Source organism: Neophocaena asiaeorientalis, unplaced genomic scaffold (assembly GCF_003031525.2).
Source record: "Neophocaena asiaeorientalis asiaeorientalis breed wild unplaced genomic scaffold, Neophocaena_asiaeorientalis_V1.1 scaffold95, whole genome shotgun sequence".
Lineage (NCBI taxonomy): Eukaryota > Metazoa > Chordata > Mammalia > Artiodactyla > Phocoenidae > Neophocaena > Neophocaena asiaeorientalis.
This window is the reverse complement of record NW_020174924.1, coordinates 245,656-260,536: the sequence shown is the minus strand read 5'-3', so window position 1 is coordinate 260,536 and position 14,881 is coordinate 245,656. Positions and strand designations below refer to the sequence as shown.

Below are 14,881 nucleotides of genomic sequence, written 5' to 3'. Positions count from 1 at the left end.
TTTTTTGCTGTACGCGGGCCTCTCACTGTTGTGGCCTCTCCCGTTGCGGAGCACAGGCTCCGGACGCACAGGCTCAGCGGCCATGGCTCAGCGGCCATGGGTCACGGGCCCAGCCGCTCCGCGGCATGTGGGACCTTCCCGGACCGGGGCACGAACCCGTGTTCCCTGCATCGGCAGGCGGACTCTCAACCCCTGCGCCACCAGGGAAGCCCGGGAAGCCCCCAAACCCTATTTCTGATCTCCCGATGGAGGTCCTACCCTTCCCTCTGCCTCTTTCTCTGCCAGGAAGTCAGGACAGAGGGGGTCTGAGTGAGACTGTACCGAGATGTGACTCAGCAAAAAGGCAATGCCCCGGGGATGATGGAGATGTTTCAATTCTTGCAGACTTGAATCGAGCATCTTTGACAACTAACTTGGAAAATTAGCTCACTGCCCCTACAGTTTGCTCTCAAAGATCCCGAGAATGTTTTAACCCATAATCTGAACTCCTATTAGATATTTTCACGGCTTGAACTGTAAGTACAGTGTACTTTGGATCTTTGCCCATATTTTGGGGGTCCCAGAGAGTGGATGGGTGGAATTTGATGTCCATTGAAACCCAGGTTGAATCAAAGTGTTGCCCCTTTCTTAGTGTGCCTTTGGAGAGGTCACCTTTAGTAGGAGAGAGCACCTTTAGGCAAAGGAGAAAGCACCTTCAGGAGGTGGTGAAGGAGTGAAGATGGCCCACGTCCTTCAAAAGAATCACCAAGAGAAGTTTCAAGTTCCTGGCTAAATTCTTGATCTAGGGGTCTGAATATGATCGTCCCTCTTTTGCTTAGAAAAACTCACTTAACAAAATAGCAATCTTTATTTAATGTAAGCATTCAATACGTGCCCTCACCTAGCTGAACTAGAATGAAGAGAAACCCAGTGATGCTGAAATGGTCTCAATTTAAATTCATGACAATAATCTCAAGTGCATATGCATAGCAATCTTACTATTTTTCTCAATCCCTTCACTTCTACTCTTTCATTCCTTCTCTTGTGTCTTCAAAATAGCAATACCTCAGCATACATTCTCACTCTCAGCTTTCTATCTCAGTAAGAAAACAGAAGCATTCACAGGAGAACATCTACAAGGTACCCATTTACAGGCATCTGAGTACTTTTATTCCTCCTGTTACTGTGGATGACCTATCCAAGATCCTAGCTAAGACCATCCCCTCTAACTGTGCACTAGATGCCACCCTTTATTGCTTACCCAAGAACATTCTTTCCAGCAGTTGTATACACATAAATGAATATACATGGACAAAATCAATTTATTAATTTTTCAGTTAATACTGTTTCTGTTTGGAGGCAGTTTTCTGTAAAAGAAAATTGAGCACAGTGTCAAGAATGTTCTCATATATATGTTCTCACTGCCCCTCTTCCACTATTTTCCCTTCTAATGACAAATTGTATTGGTATAATACATTTTATTACAATCGGTGAGGCAATTGTACTACTTTATTAATAATTAAATCCAGGGATACGTAAGTTTCATCCTAGCAAAATTTCTTTGATTGCCATTAAAGATTTCTTCAAAACTGGAGAGTAAAAGAAACTTGCAGCAAAAGCCCAAGAGAATCTGAGCATACATAATTAAAAACACATCCAGGATAACTATTCTTAAACCTCTGGACCTCTCCCTTTATTTTCCCACTGGCTTCTCTCAGCCTGCACTTCAGATAATATCTATTGCCCTATACACTGCTCTCATTGCACCCAGAAAGTGTTAGTTCCACGTGAAAGAGCAATGACTGCCGAAACTAGGTGAATCAGGAACAAATACACTGCAAATTCTGACATAGAGATATACAAGTGGAAATATAGAGAGACAGAAAAAAAAAAAGAGACAAAAAGCAAGAGAAAGAGACAGAGAGAAACAAAGAAGGAAACAGTGAAAAAAAGTTTCAGAGAAAAATCAGACCAAAAAATCAAAAAAGAGAGCCAGACACCCTGAGAGATAGAAAGTGAGAAACAGACACAGATGTACAAGAAGGGGAAAAGTTTGAGAGAAAAACACAGGCTTAGGGATCAGAAATACACCTGGTAGCAGGAAGGAGGTGGGGAAAACAAAGCAGGCTGAAGGAAGGGAACTGAAGGGTGCAGGGAGTGGAAGATGGATGCTGGAGAAACAGCTACTGAAAAAAATTCTGCTCTGTGGGCAGAAAAGGGGATCCAAGTTCGTAGTTACCCAGGCCGATGGGTAACTATGGGCGTGGTGTCATCGTCGACCCCCACCGCCTTCCCTCCACCCCTGGCCTGCCTGGCCCGACATCCCGACATCCCTTCTCTATCACATCCCAGGAAGCCTCACTGCACATAAAAGTAAGACTAGGTCTACGTGGGCACCTCGGCCCCTGTCTTGAGTAAGTGGCGAGGTGAGGGGGGTACAGAACCGGGGCCGAGGGCTGGGGTGGGATGGGTGGGATGGGGGGAGGCGCTTAGATAAGGCTGTGCTCCTCCTCAAGGGATCTTCTGTGACCCTGTGGGCTGCGTTCTTCTGCTCTCCATCCTCCGCAAGCCTGCCCTCAACCAATCCACGCATCCGTTTGCCCGACGTCCCCTTTCCCCTCACTCTCTTGCCGGCTTTCTGGACTGGGATGGGTGTCATCCCCCCACTCCGTGTAGAAAGGGACAGGGCGGGGTGGGGGGCAGGTAGAGGAAATGAGTCAACAGGTGACTGTCCAGTCCCAGGCATTCTGAAAATTGCCGCCCCAGGATGCCTGACAACCACGGAGCCAGCATATACACCGCTCCTTGCCTAGGGGCCTTCCAGCCAACCAAAAGCATGTTGTACCTGGGGCCATTCAATGCGTTGGCCTCTGTCATTTCTGCAAAAAGGAAGGACTCAGCACTCACCAGTGTGGACCCTTCGATAGCTCAGCTGGTAGAGCGGAGGACTGTAGACCTGCTACTACGTGGATATCCTTAGGTCGCTGGTTCGATTCCGGCTCGAAGGAAGTCCCCCTGGTGCTTTTGCCCCATCATGAAGCCCACCACTGCCTAGTGCAGCCTTGCCTCTACCCTGCAAATTGGCCCTTCCCCCTGCACTACAAGAGCATCCTCATTCTCACAGGAGAAAGCCGGCAAAGCCCTTCTGGAGCAACTTGTCCCTTTCCCAAAATCCAGAGACACATGCTTCATCAGCCAAAAACACCCTTAGCAGCCTTAGCAGACTGCCCCAACCAACCAGCCCCTTCAACCTCCCAAGTCCTTTAAACTCCTATTCACGCACCTCTCCTCGGGGAGAGAAGTGCCCGCTGTGCCACCACTGCTTTGCTCAACGTGGACAGATCCCTGACAAACGTGGCCACATAGGAGCTGCCCACCGTGAGCCCTGGAGGCCGACCAGCACACTGGCCATCACATAGGTCACGGACAACCAAGGCATACTTCTTGAAAACCCTCCCACTCAATTTCCCTTTCCTACTCTGCCTAGTCCTATGTTAGTCCATGGCCTCTCTCTTCTGTCTAGCCCAACCACAGTCTCTGTGTATCTCTGTCCATCCCTCTCTCCAACTGTCTCTCTCTCTCTCCCTCATTCTCGAACTCGTTCTCTCTTTCTGTGTCTCTCTTGAATTATCATAAATGTATAAACTTAGGGAGACAGAAACCCTTCACCATTTGCTTTATATACTGTGGGACAGGACTGCCACCCTGAGATTTGCCAAGCCGTTGCCAATTGTGTGCCTGCACCAAGAGCCTCTGGCATTGGCAGGAGCAAAAGACACCAGGGCTCTCAGGACAGGGGAGGAGGCTTGACATCACGATGAAAACTTCAGAGGCCCCATTCAGGTCTCCTGTCAGTCAGAGAACAAGGCCGAGGCCACGGGAAAACTTCCAGTTCCTCAAAACTTCACACCTATTCTTGCTGCCGTAGGAAGGTTTGAGTTCCTTCTGCAAGAGCAAGGATTGCTCACACTCTGTACAATTGTGGGAAAAACCCCTGTACCAATTCCCCTGCCACTTCTGATGGAGAGACAGAGAAATAGAGACTGAGATAAAGATAGAGACAGAGAGAGACCGAGGGAGAGCGACTGCAAGGGAGAGGGGGAGATGGGGAGAGGAAGGGAGTTTGTGAGCAAAAGGAAAGGCTGAGACCTGAGAGTAGGAAAAGGCCGGGGGTGGGGGGCAGATAATGGTGGCTGAAGGCAGGGAGCAGAAAGGGCCCGGGACTGGGGCTTGGTGGCCGGATGTGTGATCCTGGAGGGGCACAACAACTGCCCTCCTGACACAGGCCACTGGCCTGTGCCTTCTGACCAGCTGGCTGAATTAAGTGCTGGGCCGCTGAGGCTACAGCCTTCCACACCCTTCTCCCTCCACCGCCACTGAGCCGGGTTTTAGGGATGGTGCTGGTTGGGGGAGGTTTGTCAGGGCATGTGGGTGCAGAGAGGAAAGCCAAGGAGTGGCCCTTGCCCTTTTCTCTCCCGTGGGAGGGAAACTCCCGAAGGCTGGAGATACAGTTGGAAAGCACTGTCGGAGGAACGGTGATGGGAGCGTGGCTCTCTGCAGGCCCTGGGGCCCAGCCGCTGCCCTCCCCTGACCCTTGCGGCCACAAGCTCCTTTTTTGGTTCGGGTTCTGCCTCTGCATCCAGACTGCGTTTCCCGCATATCTTCATCTCCAGGTCTCCTCTGCAGCAGCAATCTTCCCTGCTGCCCCACTGCTGACCAAGAGGAGCTGAGCCTGGGGCTGTGGAATTTCCAGGGTCCAGGGGCAGTGCCACTGCTTTCCCTCAGGAGCCCTTCAGGAGGAACCTACTGCTCTGTGGCCACAAAGATTCCCCAGCCTCTAATGTCACCATCTGCAGAGACCAGTGGACAGGGACCAAAGAGAGATTCTAAGGCTTCCATTGGATGTGCCCATGCCCTCCACCCCCCATGGAAATTGGAGGTTCCCAGGTTTGGGGGAACTAGCTTTGGTGTTTGGGGGATACAACAGGGGTAGAGAATGTGCCTGTGGCTGGGAGGTGGACTCTGGAGACTTGGACACACCCCGGTGAGCCCCGGCACGGCCACCTCCTCCTGTCTGGGGCCTCACAGCGGGCAGTAGGGGACCTCCGCAGACATGGCCCTCATCCTCGCAGGTGCAGACCTGCTGGTCTCCCGATCAGGGGTGGCGACACAGGCATCGGAGGGCAGGTGACTTGGATGTGGCTTGCCGTACTTCTGTGCGACCTGAGCTGGGTGGGTGAGCGAGTGGTGTCAGGTGGCGGGCATGCACCAGATGGGATCTGAAACGTTTGTCAAAGACGCGGAGCGAGGGCGAGAGGTCCGACCTGGACAACGGTGTGCTCTGCCTGTCCAGGAAGCCCACAGAATCTTGAGCTGCTTCAGGGAGCACCCGCCTCTGCCAGAGGAATCCGGGTCTGTGGGCAGAGAACACAAGCCAAGTCCCCAGACGGGTCGCAGCGGGCCAGACGGCTGGGTACCTATGGGGACATCCTTTCTCCCTCACTTCCAGGAAGTCTCACTGCGCAGAAAAACGAGCCCAGCTCACGGTGGGCAACAGGGTCGGGTTGAGGTTAAATGCGGGGATGATGACGCCCCAGCACCAGGGGGCGTGTATGTGATTGGGTGGGGCGGGGGGGCGAGCTCAGAAACTCCTCGAGGGCCCTTCAGCGACCCTGCCTGCCTGATGGTGCATTCTTCTCTCCTGCTTCCCTCCGCAAGCCCGCCCCCACCCGACCCACTCATCCGTTTAGGTTTCACCAACGCCCCCCCTCCCTTCACCCTCTTACTTGCTTTCTGGCCAGCGAGGGCTGTCGTCCTGGTGTCTCCCTATAGAAAGAGCCCAGGGGAGAGAAAATGAGTCAACAGGTGGCGGCCCGGGCCCAGGCGTTCTGAAAATCGCCTCCCCGGGATGCCTGGCCACCACGGATCCCCGGCGTGTGCACGACTCCCTGCCAAGGGGCTTCCAACTAACCTAGGGCATATTGCACCCGGGGCCTTCCAGAGCCTTGGCCTCTGTCGTTTCCAGGAAAAACGAAGGACTCAGCATTTGCCGCTGTCCACCCTTCGATAGCTCAGCTGGTAGAGCGGAGGACTGTAGGCCTGCTACACGTGGAAATCCTTAGGTCGCTGGTTCGATTCCGGCTCGAAGGAAGTGCTCTGTTGCTTTTGCCCCGTCATGAAGGCCGCCACCACCCCCTGGCGCCCAGCCCTGCAAATTGGCCCTTGCAGCAGGTCAGCAGCTGAACTCAGCCAGGAAAACCCTTCCGGAGTCACCCTCACAGCCACCTGTGGGCTGTCGCCAAGGAACACACCTACTTCTTGAAATCTATTGACCCATGCCCTTCAACGCAAGACGGCCCAGCCCCCGTTGCTCCTGCTTTAGTGGGCAGCCGCAGTTAGCCAGCCCCGACCCCCGACCTCCAAAGTCCTTTATAGTTTTATTCACCCACAGCTCTTGCTTTTGCTCCTTCTGCCCAGGACAGCACTGTCTCTATCTGATAACCCAGCTTCTCTAATCATGGACAGATCCCTGTTAAACAGGTTGCCCCTGAGGAGCTGTTTACTGCAAGCCCTGTATGTCTGCAACCATACCGGCCACTAGGCGGGCCACGGATAACTCTGGCGTGCATCTGTGAAACTTTTCATGTCTTTTTATGTATATGTCTGTTTTCCTCAATGTTTTTTTCTTTTTCTGTTGGTATTTTTAATTTTATCTGAGAACTATAATTTTTAGAAACCCAGCTATGTAGTAAACTACCATGGTTGCCTTCTTAGCATGGTATTTGTAGGGATTTACCTTTTGAGAATGTATTTGCTAATCTTCACTACTTTGTAAATGACATTTGAGCCGAAATATGCAGCTGTTTGGTCCCTGTAGTTTAATGGGTAATTATTACTCCCAGTGTCTTATTTAGGTGGTCTGTCAATCTGACCTCTGGATTTTTTTCTGCTAAGAATCCTCAGGTTTATTTGTCTTGTTAATATTTCCCGGCGCTCATGTAGATTTTTGGCTATTTTATGAGCAATGATATCTCCTAGTCTGCTTATACTATTTAGCTCAGACAGGTGATCTATATGAAGACTCTATTGCTCTGTATCCACAAAGAGACCCCAGCCTTGATTGTCACCATATGCAGAAATTAACATAGTGAGACCAGTGATGGAATTGGGCCTTTCTTGGACATCCTGTAATTCTACCTCTTACACCATTATGTATTTACTAAGAATGTGTTCTTAGAATTATGAATGAAGGCATGTACGCATCAATAAGGGGACTAGTAAGTCCTGCATCCTCTTAGCTCATCAACCCAGGTCATGTTGACTCAACAGAATTGCCCTCTTTAGGATTGGTATTCAGGTATGTTTTTTTCACAAACCATTTAATAAGCACCTAATACGTACCATGTATTGTGCTTGTGCCAGGGATGTAGAGGTTAAAATATAGGTCTTGCCCTGGAATATTTCTGACTGTAGGTTACCCAGAGATGGAAGCAGACAGTTATAATACAATGTGCTGAAAACTACAAATGAGGTAGATAGAATAGTCCATGTAAATCTAAAACTAAAATCAATCTTAGGAAGTTTTAATTCAGGCTGGGGTGGAGGGCAAAATAGAAAATATGGAAGATCTCATGGGAGAGACAATGCACTGTAGTCAGCTCAGTTTTAGAAGAGGAGTAAGTAGATCTGTGAAGAGGTGAGCGGAGCGGATCCAAAACGATTAGAAAAGAAACAGAAACCTGAAGAGTGTTGATTTTTTTGTGTAACTATATATGGTATCACTAGAGCATACAGAGAAATCCAGGACTAGCAGGAAATGAAGATACAAATAATTGTGCATGGAATTTTAACTTATCTCATCATATCCCTGATTTCCAGTTGCTGCTCACCCCAGAAGCAAGGGAGAGATTTCTCAACATCCCTTGTGAGTCTTTTTGGAGAAGACACCGTGGCTTTTTAACATGACATGTTTATTATTTTTCCAGAATGACCAGCAGAAGAAAGGTTCATAATGTCTTTGTACTTCCACAGTCACCTCCATTGCATCCAGTCCCACACCTACTGTCATTTTCTCTACACATACATTTTGCAACTACCTGGCTTGGATCAGCTGACAGAAGGCAGAGACATCACTGATGCCAGGAGAGAAAAATCTTATGTTGTATAAGGGTTTACCTCCTTTCCAGATTTGTCAGGAATGGGGAATTGGGAAATTTCCATTCAGGAGCTCTTGAAATTTTCTTCTCTCTTTCTCAAACCTCAACATCACTTCTGTTTACCACCAAGGTAGCCTTTCTCAGAAAATCTTGCCTCTATGATGCCTGGATCAATAAAACCCTCTATGCAGGCCATACTCAGTGATAATTAAATAGTTATACATAGGCTATACATGAAAATATTTACCTTTCAATAGTGAGATTAATTAGAAACCAAAGTATTTTCACTCTCCTCCATCTCTACACTCACGCTAATACAAGTAATCAAGAAGAAGTATGTGGTCCAAGACAGGTAAAATGACATTTGCATGTAAAATCCCTAAGCAAGAAACATAAAACCTGGCTTCAAATGGAACAGTTTTTCAATCAGTAGTGGGTAAGGGAATGTGGATAAATATCACAGTCTTTTCAAGATGGAGAATGAGAAGTGTAATCCTTTCAAGGATTTTGCCTGCCAGTCCCATATTGTACACAGACTGAAATGTCTTGGGGCATTTTGTGGCAAAGTCCCTTTATTTAAATATCAGAGTATGCTCAAGCCAAAATCATTAAGTACATTGTAGATAAATAAAACTCTCTGAAAGAGGGGAGGGTGGGGTCCTTGAGGTTGGTAGCCACAAGATACAACAAGGTTACTCATCTTCCTCAGGATCAGAAGGCACCCCCTTTATTTTTACAAGGCAGAAGAACAGCGTCTGAGAAGCCACACCTGGGATGAAAGCCTAAAAAACAAGCAGTATCTTACTAGGCAAGCTCCTTGTTTTCCCATTGTTGCAACTTCACTGTCTCTCACTGTATGCCAGGTAATAGGGCAGGAATCCAAGTCACAAAGAGGGCAAATGAGTTCCTGCCTCTAGGCCCCGCAGCACAACCCATTCTCAACCGGAGGTCAACACTGCCGTAGAAGATGGGCAGTGCTGCTCTTTTTACTGGTGGCTTTTTCTTCCTATCATCTTAGTATTTTACTAAAAATATTGGAGCCTCAGAAAGGATCACATTTGAAGTAACCAGCTTAATCAGTTCAATGCCCCCCATTCCCACCTCCACCCAAACGCTTTGATTCAGTCAAAATGTGCCACGTTTCCTGGGTTTACGAACACTGGACGGTAACAAGATGCTCGTTCTGCTTTGATCCCTCTGCCTCCCCTTTTATCAAATTCTTTCTCATTCTCTCTTACTCATTTCAGGATCATCTTTTATCATAATCTTTTCCTAGCTCCTCAAGTCTCAATTTTGTCCTCTTCCTCTTTGTCTCTTTGGTACTCCTTAATTACTTTCACCTTTCTGCCTATCATGCTGTGCTGATATTATAATTTAATATCCTCTTTCGGAGTGAGCTCCTTGAAATCTGGGGAAATCTCATATTTATTTTGGTACCAACAGCACCTTGCTTTTCACAGTACCTTGCACAGGACAGACATCTAGCTCATGTTAAATTATTTACCAGCCTGAGGCATTTCACCATCAGCTCCAGAAAGATGAAGACTCTGATAAATAAGGACATCCTCGAGTAATGACTAAAGACCTGATTTATTGGAAGATAAAAAAAGGTCCATAATTCCTTCTAAGGTAAGAACCAGAGGTGACAGATTCCACGTAAAGAGTCCAGGGTTTTCTGTGATGAAAATCAAATGAAGAAGATTCTGGGAATCACATAGTAAGATATTCAAACTAACCCTTATCACTGAGGAAATCTGAAAGTTGAAACAATATATGAAAACATCTGCTTCATGATACTGGAGAGAGAAAAAAGATGACAAGACTTAGTCAAAATATAAGAGAGGTAAAATCCAGAGTGATAATAACTAGAAAATCCACACATATATGAAAATGACTCATTTTATGAAAAAATCAGTATGAATTTTATAACAAAAGCAGACAAGAATATTAAGAGAAAGATTTATTACAGGTCAATCTCATTCATGAACATGGCTATAAAAATTCTAAACAGGGCTTCCCTGGTGGCGCAGTGGTTGAGAGTCTGCCTGCCGATGCAGGGGACACGGGTTTGTGCCCCGGTCCGGGAAGATCCCACATGCCGCGGAGCGGCTGGGCCCGTGAGCCATGGCCGCTGAGCCTGCGCGTCCGGAGCCTGTGCTCCACAACTGGAGAGGCCACAACAGTGAGAGGCCCGCGTACCGCCAAAAAAAAAAAAAAAAAAATTCTAAACAAAACATTAGCAAATCAAATAAACCATATGTAAAACTTATTACATATCTGACAAAATTGGAGCTATTGCATGAAAGTAGCATTGATTTAACATTAAAAGAATCAGTGCACTTCACCATACTAACAGAACAAAGGAAAAAATAAGACGACTATTTTAATAGATGAAGAAAATTCATTTAATAAAATTCAGTATCTCTCATGATAATGTTATTAATAAACCAGAAGGCAATTTGTTTGATAAAGTGCATTTACAAACAAAAGTCTCATTGTATGCTGCATCTAACAATGTGTTTAATGGTGAAATGGTGCTAGATTTCTGTCTGAGACTGAAACAAGATTAGAATGCCCTCGGTGAATGTGCAAGCCTCATGTTGAAGACCCTGGATCTCTAAGCCATTGCTGCAGCCCATGAGACTATAACATGAGTGAGAAATAAACATTCACTGTGTAAAGCCCCCCCCACCCCAAAAAAAGAAAAAAGAAATCTACAGCTGTATTACTAGAGATAAGAGGTTATTTTAATACACTTGCAGTATCAAAGGTCAATATTCAAAGATTACGTATATTTCTATATGCCATCATCAACTAGAATAGTTAGAATATTAAATTTTCAAAAGATTACCTTTGTAATAGCATCAAACAATGAAATATCTAGAAACATATCTTTAAAAACATGCAAAATCTCAAGGCACAAAATACAAAATATTATTGGAGAATTAAAGAAAAGTTACATAAATGGAAAGACAGTCCATTTATAGACTAAACAACTCAATATTGTAAAAATATCAAATCTCCTCAAAATAATCTATGATCTTAAAAATCTAATCAAAATTCCATAATTGGGCAGGGAAACTTGATAAGACAATTCTAAAGCATATAAGGGCATGCAAAGTGTCAAAACAGCTAATATACTCTTAGAAAGGACAAATAGAGAGGACTTAAATATACCAGGTACCAAGAAACTTTATAAAGACACAACAGTTTAGTTAGGATGGTAATGATATAGGACAGGCAAATATACCAACTGAACAGTGCAGTCTAGAAATAGACCCAAACTTGGCCACTGATTTGTGACAAAGATTACACTGCAAGGGAGATAACTGTCTTTTCAATAAATAATAATGGATCATTTAGCTACTACAATGGAGGGAAAGGAATCTTGATTCAAATCACATATTGCATACAACACTGATGAATTATAAATCTAACTGTAAGTTGTAAATCTAATTATGAAATGTAAAACAGTAAAACATCTTTAAAAAAACACAAGAGAATACCCTGATGACCTTGAGTTAGGCAAACATTTCTTAAACAAGACACAAACAAATGTAGAGGGATAAAATTGATAAATTGGGCTACATTAAAATTAAGATCTTCTCATTTAAAAAATCCCATTAAATGAGTAAAGAGGCCTGCCACAGAGTGGGAGAATGTACTTGTATATCCAGCAAAAGATTTACATCCCAAATATATAAAGAATGCCTACAAATTAATAAGAAAACCAACTGACAACCATCTCAAATGCTTTTTCTTGCATCAGTTTTCAAAGCAATGTCATTCCTGCTACTTCAAGAATTTTTTTGTTTGTTTGATTTTTTTTTTGCGGTACGCGGGCCTCTCACTGTTGTGGCTTCTCCCGTTGCGGAGCACAGGCTGCGGACGCGCATGCTCAGCGGCCACGGCTCACGGGCTCACGGGCCCACGGGCCCAGCCGCTCTGCGACATGTGGGATCTTCCTGGACCGGGGCACGAATCCGTGTCCCCTGCATCGGCAGGCGGACTCTCAACCACTGCGCCACCAGGGAAACCCTGGTTTTTAATTTTATCGGAGTATAGTTGATTTACAATGTTGTTTAGTTTCAGGTGCACAGCAGAGTGATTCAGTTATACACATATTCATTCTTTTTCAGATTCTTTACCCGTATAGGTTATTACAGAATGTTGAGTAGAGTTCCCTGTGTTATACAGTAGTCCCTGGTTGTCTATTTTATATATAGTAGTGTGTTACTTCAACTATTTTTTGAGGAGATTTTATTTCATCTAGGAAAATGAGTTCTCCAAAAACTTAGCAGATAAAATATTTAAGTTCCAAAGGTTAAAATTTAAGCCTTAAAAAATCCTATAGTTTTTAATGTGAAATATTTAGATTCTTTAGAAAAATAACTTTTAATATCTGAAGAAAAGGATGTTAAAATCAATTATTTTTAAACATAGATGAATGCTCATATAAAAAATGTGTTTTTCTTTATCATCTTCTGCTTCAGAGAAACACAAACTATTTCACTATCTTTAATCAACTCTCAAATTACTGGTGTCTCAAAACTTGAAATTACATGAACTGCATTTCTCAACTATCATGGGGCCAAAGGCATTTAGATTTCACGTATTAAAGAGCTACCTTATAACTCTCAATGGTTTGAAAAGCCAATAACACATAAGTAAGTGTGTGAAGATAGGTAGTGCTGGCTGCAGGCAGAATCAGAGGCAAATACTATCAGAAGGAGGGCACCCCAGCTTAGGTCCTCAGTGTTTCCACAGATAAAGATAAACCAGAAAAGAAGTCTTACTCAAAAATCACCAACACACAGGAACAAAGCAGCAGGAAAAAATTCTTAAACTCAGTAGGCCCTCGGATATTGGAGTTTTCAGCTAAACAACACAAAATCACTAAATAGAAAATGTTCAAAGAAATAAAAGATAAGGGTCATATAAATAAATAAGCAATATGAAACTATAAAAATGACCATGCAGATTTGCAAAAGAAAAAACCTATAGCCTTTAAAATGAAAAATATAACTATTAAAATAAAACCCGCAATGAATGATTTAATTAGTGAATTACACATACCAAGAGAGAATTAGTAAATGTAAATAAATATCTGAAGATGTTACCCAGAATTTAACAGACACAAGGAGATGAAAACTATATAAGAAATGGTGTCCTAAAGAAGAAAACAGAATGAAGAAGAGAGGATACTTGAAGGGATAATAGGTGATGAATTCAGAGAACTGATGAGAGTTGAATTCCAAATACAGGAAGCACAATGTTGACCATGCAGGAATTAAAAGAAAAAAATTCTAAACATAGATACATTATTGTGAAACTCTAGCATATCAGTGACAAAGAGAAGATTATATATGCAACCAGAGTAAAAGACATTACCTACAAAGAGTAACAAGATGATAGCTGACTTTCCAACACGTATTAATTGAAGACTGAAGACAGTGTTGAGAGGAAATAACTCTTAATTATGTATGCATAAAGAATATCAAGAATGGGGTGAAATAGGCATTTTCTGATAAATAAAAACTGAGAGGGTTAATGACCAACAGATTTTTATTAAAGGAACATCTAAAAGATGTACAGAAAATGAGCCTGGAAAGAGAGACTGAGATACAAGAAGGAAAGATCAACAAAGAAATTGGTAAATATGGGCATAAATATGGTAGATTGAACACATGCATCCATATTTTCTCCCTCCCAAAACTCCACTAAATCTATAGCATGGGAAAGGAAACAAAGCAACAACATTTTGGAAGATAAAAAGCAGATAATTTAGTAGTAACTGGCATGGAAAGACTGATGGAAAAAGATTATTTCTATTCAAGCAGTGAGAAAAAACAAGAATCAGCTTGATATATTCCATAGAGTCCCTCTATATTTTTGGAAGTGGAGTGAATGGAAGGCTAAATTAAGAAGAATTGAAAAATATTTAAGAAGCAGTTGAATTCTAGATACTTCTTTACTACCCAGGCTGACTGTTGTCCCTCTCCCACTCCAACAGGAGACTGGATGATTTGTTTCTGGCACAGGTAAAAGAGAGGGTCTCTTGATTGCCAAAGATAGGAATACTGTACAGAAAGTAGGGGATTAAATAAATGTATATGTACTGGTTGCTGAGTTGCCTACTTAGCTCCCACACGTTCGGCAGCTAGACAGGAAGCTGAAGAAGTTTCTTTTTGTTATCTGACAAGTCCAAAATGAAAGATCTGAAGATACTGGCATTGGTGTTTCCTAAAAAACAAGCCAGTCATGTCGCCGTAGAGTGAAGTCCAGATTCAAGTACCATCCATGCACTCAGAACTTCCAAACAGCTACTTAGTCTCCCTCTCTTTAATATAAACATTTAACCAAGGATCAGCTAATTGCTGGGGGAAATCATCTAATGTGATTTTATTTGTCTGAAACAAATAGAAAAGGGTAACTTGGAGGAAACAGTGACCACATAGCAAAGACATCATCTTATTTTTCTAAAAAATGTCATTAATGTTTTCAGTGATAGTATGTTGCAGACATGGGGCAAAAAGTGATGTTGCCAGAAAACCCCAAAACCAAACAAACAAAAAACCCACTCGGGGGGCGGGGGGAGGCATAAATCAGGAGCTTGGGATAAACATACACACACTACTATATATAAGATAGATAACCAACAAGGACCTACTGTATAGCACAGGGAACTCTACTCAGTATTCTGTAATAACCTATATGAGAAAAGAATCTAAAAAAGAATATATGGG

General features: G+C 44.0%; 2 non-coding genes across 2 annotated transcripts; both read left to right on the top strand.

Annotated features, from left to right (window-relative positions):
• Positions 1–2,896: 2,896 nt before the first annotated feature.
• On the top strand, positions 2,897–2,987 carry TRNAY-GUA (transfer RNA tyrosine (anticodon GUA)). Its single transcript is given in 2 exon segments — positions 2,897–2,933; positions 2,952–2,987. It is a non-coding gene; the product is annotated as a tRNA-Tyr (tRNA).
• Positions 2,988–6,039: 3,052 nt separating this feature from the next.
• TRNAY-GUA (transfer RNA tyrosine (anticodon GUA)) lies at positions 6,040–6,129 on the top strand. The gene is given in 2 exon segments: positions 6,040–6,076; positions 6,094–6,129. It is a non-coding gene; the product is annotated as a tRNA-Tyr (tRNA).
• Positions 6,130–14,881: the final 8,752 nt, after the last annotated feature.